Raw genomic sequence first — 8416 nt, forward strand, 5'->3', positions numbered from 1 at the left:
ATACAGATGTTCCGCCTAAATAGAAACAACATTTTCCACCTGTATGACCTTGTCAAACTGGGCATAGACCCTGAGACAGCACGCTCTCGCTCTGTCTCAGGCCTACACAAACTCCTGGCTGTGTTACACTTTATGGCTACTGGGAGCTTCCAGGCTGTGGCAGGCGACGTCATTGGGATCTCACAGCCCACCTTTTCAAGATATTTGATGCAGGTGAGTCTAAAAATACATATGCGGTTATGGCTAAGTGTTGCTTGTGTAAGTTTAAACACCACAGTATTGTAGAGAATACCTAACATGACACTCACCTTAGCTTCTTTAATGTCCACTCAGGTTTTGGATGTGTTGGAGCCACACATTAAAGCCTCAATCTGCTTCCCTACTGAGGAGTCGGAGTGGAGTGCTGTCAGGGTAGCTTTCTATGAGCTTGCTGGCATGCCCAATGTGCTGGGGGCCATAGATTGCACACACGTTCAGCTGAGATCACCTAAGGGCCGCCAGTATATATATACTAATAGGCATATGGATCAATCAACTAATGTCCAGGTGGTCTGTGATGCAAAATTAAAAATTATGAGTGTTGTTGCAGGTTACCCTGGTGCCTGCCATGACTCCTTCATCCTCAGTCAGTCCTCGCTCTTCGATAAATTTGAGGAGGGACAAATGCCTGATGGCTGGCTGTTGGGTATGTTGAAAATGTTTTGTGTGTCTGTCTTTTAACCACAACCTAGAGTTTGGAGGAGGTGAAAGAATATTCTAACATATGTCCTAATGTTGACTATATATGTTTTTCAGGTGATGGGGGTTACGGCTGCTACTCTTGGCTCCTTACTCCATTGTCCCAACCTGATTCTCCTGCTGAACACAGTTATAATCATGCACATAAGGCTACGCGGAATGTGATAGAAAGATGTTTTGGGGTGCTGAAGTCACGTTTTCGGTGTCTGGATAAATCTGGTGGCCTTTTGTTGTATAGTCCCTCAAAGGTGACTAGAATTGTGTTCTGCTGCTGTTTTCTCCATAATCTGTGCTTAAGTCAACATCTGGCACATGATGAGGGAGAAAGCAGTCAGCAAGCAGAGGAGTTAGAACCATCTGGTGACAGTGTGAGTACAAATGTAGGGAGGCAGGTACGTCAAGAAGTGATCCTGCGTTATTTTACAGGTCAGTTTTATTATGCTGTAATTATCCTTCACTAAACACTTTGCTCTACTTTATATTGTGTGTTTTGTTACTTACTGTTTGTTGTTTATAGTGGTGTGTCCATTGTGCTTAGTTGATGCTAACAAAACATTTACAGTCATTACCCTTGAAATACATACATACATACATACACACCAGCTTCATAAATTTTGGAGACGGACACAGGAATGTGTTTTATAGACCAATTTTTGTTTTTATTTTTACAAAAACAAAATCATTTTTTTCTCTTGTGTGTGCTGGGTGCTGGCTCACTGGCACGTGCTCTTGATGAACGCCGAACAGGGGAGGTTACTGGCGTTTGGATAGGGGTCGTGGTCCCCGAGCTGGAGGTGACTTGCTGAGCTCCCATCATCGAAATATTGCTGCTCAAATTATTTAAACTTGCAATCAGCTGCGTGTTAGTAGCAGTGTGGCTGGCTACTATCCTGGATAAGGACTCATTCACCACTTGATTGTGTTGAATGAGCTGAACGAGTGCCTGCTGATGGCGCTGTTGCTCATCTATAATGCGGGTTAAATGTGCATTCATTTGGCTGTTTTCTGCCCTAATTTGCTCCATTGCGGTAGCCATTCGCCCTACTTGTACTATCAGTCTGCCCGAGTTGCGACTAATACGCGGTAGATGATGGGGCAGACTGGCAAGGTGTTGTGTATGTTGGGTGAGGCTGGCATTGGTTTGGGCCTGTTGGCTTGTCCAACTGGCCCAGAAATCGTCAGGAATTTGGCTTGGGGGCGGAGCTTGTGCCAGTTGGGGACTGAGGGATGGTTGGGGTATATCCTGCAACTGTATTGGCATGCTTGGCTCAACAGCTGTCAGTTGCAGTGTGATGGATGGCTCTTGGTCTGGGCCCTGCTGGTCCATGGCGGACATCAAGTTGTGCTCTGTATGGGGTGGGCAACATTCAATGTTTTAGTAATTTTATATTTGCATGGCTAATGCAACACATTAATACATTCATAATACTCCATTTTTGAAATTTTCACACTTGTTTTTCGCTACTTTACCAAGTTTAAAGCTAGTGTTATAAATATACCAACACAGGCGCTAACATAGACAGATTTGCATATTCCTCACCTAACTAACTCCCCTCCACACCATTACACTGTTATATTCCCTCCCCTCACCATGATATAGACTACTTACCTGTATAGTCCAGAGGAGCAGAGCAAGTAAGCCATCTACATAATGGACAGGGGCGATGTGTGAACACTAGAATGGTGTGGTTTTTTTGGGGTCAAAAATTAATTGTCTTCATAATTTAGGAATATGTGAACGTGTGTGTGCTTAATTTTTAATATAATCTGATCTTTTCTTACAAATAGGTTGTTGAGACCATCCACTAAGACCTTATATAATTGGTTTAAATCACCTTTAGCTATTTAAGACGTTACATCACATTGCTTGTTGTTAGAAAACATGTAAACTCCAAACCAACTAACAACATATTAAGTGTACTGTGTATATTATTGCTTATGTGTTTAATTTATTTTTTAACTCACCAGATAACTGAGGTGACCTGGGCTCATCACTCTGCGAACTCGCCAATAGTGCCATTGGTGGCTGGGGTAACACTGCGGAAAGTCTTCGCCTGGGTGGGGATGATGGAGGTGCGGAATCCGTCCCAAGACGCCGTGTCTTAGTAGGCCTCCTGGGTAAGTGGCCCAAGCCCTGTGATGGGCGCCTTACAGGAGCTCGGCTTCCAGAAGCAGAACCTAGGTGCAAAATTAAGAATTAATATTTTGTACTTCTATGTATTTACAGAATATGTGACTACAGTGAAGACTTACCTGCAATCCCAGCCTCATCCTGACTTGTCTGAGGCCTGTCTGGGCGGCTGGTCTGGGTGACTGTGGAAAAAGTGACCCCAACATTATTACCATGTATTTTGAAAAATGACCCACTGAAAAGCATTAATGTACTGTAAGCATCTATTAGGTATTGTTGCGTAAAATTTTTTAGCCTTAAGTGCTTCTAGATTCATGTTTTTTAGAGGTTTCTAAAAATGTACTTGATGTGGCACACAATAAATGGATATTAATTATTTAATTTGCCTCAGATATTGCAGAGATTGAGTAGTTGCAAAAGTTAAAATAATGTAATGTTTGAAAAATAGCCCCGCATTTCAATTAGTTACTAAAAAATACCTTTTGATGATTTAAAACAAACACACATGTTCAAGCATTATCTCCAAAAATTGATCCAAAAAAAAAAAGAAAAAACACTGCACATGTTTTGGAACTAAAATAAATATAAAATATTGCTTAAACAAGCCGAAAAAAGCACATTAAAAACACAAACACACCTTAAGGGAGCATAGGCCTGCAATCTGTTTTGGTCCAAAAAATGCATCCTTTACACTTTAAAAATGAGATTATCTACATTTTACTGACATTTTAAGAACAATATTACAATTCAAACTTACCATCCTGCGTGGGTCGGTCCGAATCCCGGACATGAGTAGCAGACACCACTTCGCCAGGAATCAATGCCCGCACAGGCTCCTCCCAGTCCCGATAGCTTACACGTAAAGGTGGGCCACCTCCGGTTCGCCGTGCAGATTTGGACTCTTTGGCCATCTTGGCCTTGACACGCCGCTTAATATCGTAAAAATGCTTGCGGCACGTGTCCTCTGTCCGCCTCACCACACCCTCACTATTCACAGCAAGTCTGACTTGCCCCCACAGGGCAGACTTCCTGCGGGAGGACACCCTGGCAGCATCCTGACCAAACAATTGGCGATGGTGCTTCATCAGCTCACGCACCAACGCCATGTTTTCAGCATAGCTGAACTTTATATTCCTGCCAGTCTTGGTAGTGGTGCGTGGCTGCGGAGCCACAACACCCTCACTATCACTTGAAAAACCAGCAACAGGCACCCCCTCCTCCTCCTCCTCACTAACCTCCTCCCTCTCACTACCCCCCTCCACCTCACTACCAGCCTCCACCTCACTACCAGCCTCCACCTCACTACCAGCCTCCACCTCACTACCAGCCTCCACCTCACTAACCTCCACCACCACACTGACCTCTGAGTCGGACATGACAAACAACATAAAACACAGAAAAATAAAAACACAAAACACACTCCTCCACTACTCCTACTACACACCACACAGCCAACACACACGCTCACTCACTCACAAACAATGACAAAAGACTGTAAAAAAAATACAAGGACAAAAAACTTTACAAACTGAGAAAAAACAATACTACAAAGATCACAAGACTACTAACACACACAGTACAGCACTCAACAATCACCAAACTCCTCTCCAAATCCACCAAAAACTCCACCAAACTCACCAACTCCAAATACACCTTCCTCTCTCCTCTCCACTAGCTAAACCCACGAGGTGCGGAGTGTTTGTGGCGTTTTTATAGTAACATGCACAGACACTCCTCCATCACAAATACAACCAATCACGGCCGCGTGACGTAAACGAAACTTAGAAGTAAAAACGCGGCAGCAAAATCCAAATCACTGCCGTAACAGACTTGTGACGCAGTCGTAAAAAACCATCACAACGCGGCCGCGAAATAGCAAACGCGGCCGCAATCTACAGCAGAAAAGCACGAATGACATCGACATCGGAAGATACAGAAAATACGAATACGAAAGCTTAGTAAATGAGTCGTAATCAATTCAAAAAGTTGCAAGTTTACACTGTCGATGTCATTCGCGATTGAACTTGAACATGATTCTGAAAAATACGAATCTTAGTAAATAAACCCCTGTGACTGAAATGACGGGTTGGTTTTGGACCCCCACCAAAAACGAAGCAATCAATCTTCCCTTGCACAAACTGGCTCTACAGAGGCAAGATGTCCACCTCATCATCATCCTCCGATTCATCACCCCTTTCACTGTGTACATCCCCCTCCTCACAGATTATTAATTCGTCCCCACTGGAATCCACCATCTCAGATCCCCGTGTACTTTCTGGAGGCAATTGCTGCTGGTGAATGTCTCCAAGGAGTAATTGATTATAATTCATTTTAATGAACATCATCTTCTCCACATTTTCTGGAAGTAGCCTCGTACGCCGATTGCTGACAAGGTGAGCGGCGGCACTAAACACTCTTTCGGAGTACACACTGGAGGGAGGGCAACTTAGGTAGAATAAAGCCAGTTTGTGCAAGGGCCTCCAAATTGCCTCTTTTCCCTGCCAGTATACGTACGGACTGTCTGACGTGCCTACTTGGATGCGGTCACTCATATAATCCTCCACCATTCTTTCAATGGTGACAGAATCATATGCAGTGACAGTAGACGACATGTCAGTAATCGTTGGCAGGTCCTTCAGTCCAGACCAGATGTTAGCCTCAGACTGCCCTGCATCACCGCCAGCGGGTGGGCTCGGAATTCTGAGCCTTTTCCTCGCACCCCCAATTGCGGGAGAATGTGAAGGAGGAGATGTTGACAGGTCGCGTTCCGCTTGACTTGACAATTTTCTCACCAGCATTTCTTTGAACACCTGCAGACTTGTGTCTGCCGGAAAGAGAGATCCAAGGTAGGTTTTAAATCTAGGATCGAGCACGGTGGCCAAAATGTAGTGCTCTGATTTCAACAGATTGACCACCCGTAAATCCTTGTTAAGCAAATTAAGGGCTCCATCCACAAGTCCCACATGCCTAGCGGAATCGCTCTGTGTTAGCTCCTCCTTCAATGTCTCCAGCTTCTTCTGCAAAAGCCTGATGAGGGGAATGACCTGACTCAGGCTGGCAGTGTCTGAACTGACTTCACGTGTGGCAAGTTCAAAAGGTTGCAGAACCTTGCACAACGTTGAAATCATTCTCCACTGCGCTTGAGACAGGTGCATTCCACCTCCTTTGCCTATATCGTGGCCAGATGTATAGGCTTGAATGGCCTTTTGCTGCTCCTCCATCCTCTGAAGCATATAGAGGGTTGAATTCCACCTCGTTACCACCTCTTGCTTCAGATGATGGCAGGGCAGGTTCAGGTTTTTTTGGTGGTGCTCCAGTCTTCTGTACGCGGTACCTGCACGCCGAAAGTGGCCCGCAATTCTTCTGGCCACCGACAGCATCTCTTGCACGCCCCTGTCGTTTTTTAAATAATTCTGCACCACCAAATTCAAGGTATGTGCAAAACATGGGACGTGCTGGAATTTGCCCAGATTTAATGCACACACAATATTGCTGGCGTTGTCCGATGCCACAAATCCACAGGAGAGTCCATTTGGGGCAAGCCATTCTGCGATGATCTTCCTCAGTTGCCGTAAGAGGTTTTCAGCTGTGTGCGTATTCTGGAAAGCGGTGATACAAAGCGTAGCCTGCCTAGGAACGAGCTGGCGTTTGAGAGATCCTGCTACTGGTGCCGCCGCTGCTGTTCTTGCGGCGGGAGGCAATACATCTACCCAGTGGGCTGTCACAGTCATGTAGTCCTGAGTCTGCCCTGCTCCACTTGTCCACATGTCCGTGGTTAAGTGGACATTGGGTACAACTGCATTTTTTAGGACACTGGTGAGTCTTTTTCTGACGTTCGTGTACATTCTCGGTATCGCCTGCCTAGAGAAGTGGAACCTAGATGGTATTTGGTAACGGGGGCACACTACCTCAAGAAATTGTCTAGTTCCCTGTGAACTAACGGCGGATACCGGACGCACGTCTAACACCAACATAGTTGTCAAGGCCTCAGTTATCCGCTTTGCAGCAGGATGACTGCTGTGATATTTCATCTTCCTCGCAAAGGACTGTTGGACAGTCAATTGCTTACTGGAAGTAGTACAAGTGGTCTTCCGACTTCCCCTCTGGGATGACGATCGACTCCCAGCAGCAACAACAGCAGCGCCAGCAGCAGTAGGCATTACACTCAAGGATGCATCGGAGGAATCCCAGGCAGGAGAGGACTCGTCAGACTTGCCAGTGACATGGCCTGCAGGACTATTGGCTTTCCTGGGTAAGGAGGAAATTGACACTGAGGGAGTTGGTGGGGTGGTTTGTGTGAGCTTGGTTACAAGAGGAAGGGATTTACTGGTCAGTGGACTGCTTCCGCTGTCGCCCAAAGTTTTTGAACTTGTCACTGACTTATGATGAATGCGCTGCAGGTGACGTATAAGGGAGGATGTTCCGAGGTGGTTAACGTCCTTACCCCTACTTATTACAGCTTGACAAAGGCAACACACGGCTTGACACCTGTTGTCCGCATTTCTGGTGAAATACTTCCACACCGAAGAGCTGATTTTTTTGGTATTTTCACCAGGCATGTCAATGGCCATATTCCTCCCACGGACAACAGGTGTCTCCCCGGGTGCCTGACTTAAACAAACCACCTCACCATCAGAATCCTCCTGGTCAATTTCCTCCCCAGCGCCAGCAACACCCATATCCTCCTCATCCTGGTGTACTTCAACACTGACATCTTCAATCTGACTATCAGGAACTGGACTGCGGGTGCTCCTTCCAGCACTTGCAGGGGGCGTGCAAATGGTGTAAGGTGCATGCTCTTCACGTCCAGTGTTGGGAAGGTCAAGCATCGCAACCGACACAATTGGACTCTCCTTGTGGATTTGGGATTTCGAAGAACGCACAGTTCTTTGCTGTGCTTTTGCCAACTTGAGTCTTTTCATTTTTCTAGCGAGAGGCTGAGTGCTTCCATCCTCATGTGAAGCTGAACCACTAGCCATGAACATAGGCCAGGGCCTCAGCCGTTCCTTGCCACTCCGTGTGGTAAATGGCATATTGGCAAGTTTACGCTTCTCCGACGACAATTTTAGTTTAGATTTTTGAGTCCTTTTTTTACTGATATTTGGTGTTTTGGATTTTACATGCTCTGTACTATGACATTGGGCATCGGCCTTGGCAGACGACGTTGATGGTATTTCATCGTCTCGGCCATGACTAGTGGCAGAAGCTTCAGCACGAGGTGGAAGTCGATCTTGATCTTTCCCTATTTTTGGAACCTCAACATTTTTGTTCTCCATATTTTAATAGGCACAACTAAAAGGCACCTCAGGTAAACAATGGAGATGGATGGATACTAGTATACTTATGGATGGACGAGCGACTGCCGACACAGAGGTAGCTACAGCCGTGGACTACCGTACTGCGTCTGCTGCTAATATAGACTGGATGATAATGATATAAAAAATATATATATATCACTACTGCAGCCGGACAGGTATATATTATATAATGACAGACCTGCTGGACACTGTCAGCAGCACTGCAGACTCCTAAAGTAAGCTACTAGTA

At 45.6% G+C, this 8416-nt stretch overlaps 1 long non-coding RNA gene across 1 annotated transcript; it reads left to right on the top strand.

Annotated features, from left to right (window-relative positions):
- The first annotated feature begins 1880 nt into the window (after nt 1-1880).
- Nucleotides 1881-3250, top strand: LOC135057486 (uncharacterized). Its single transcript, XR_010244153.1, has 3 exons — nt 1881-2094; nt 2707-2856; nt 2966-3250. It is a non-coding gene; the product is annotated as an uncharacterized LOC135057486 (long non-coding RNA).
- Nucleotides 3251-8416: the final 5166 nt, after the last annotated feature.

This window comes from Pseudophryne corroboree, chromosome 3, assembly GCF_028390025.1.
Source record: "Pseudophryne corroboree isolate aPseCor3 chromosome 3, aPseCor3.hap2, whole genome shotgun sequence".
Lineage (NCBI taxonomy): Eukaryota > Metazoa > Chordata > Amphibia > Anura > Myobatrachidae > Pseudophryne > Pseudophryne corroboree.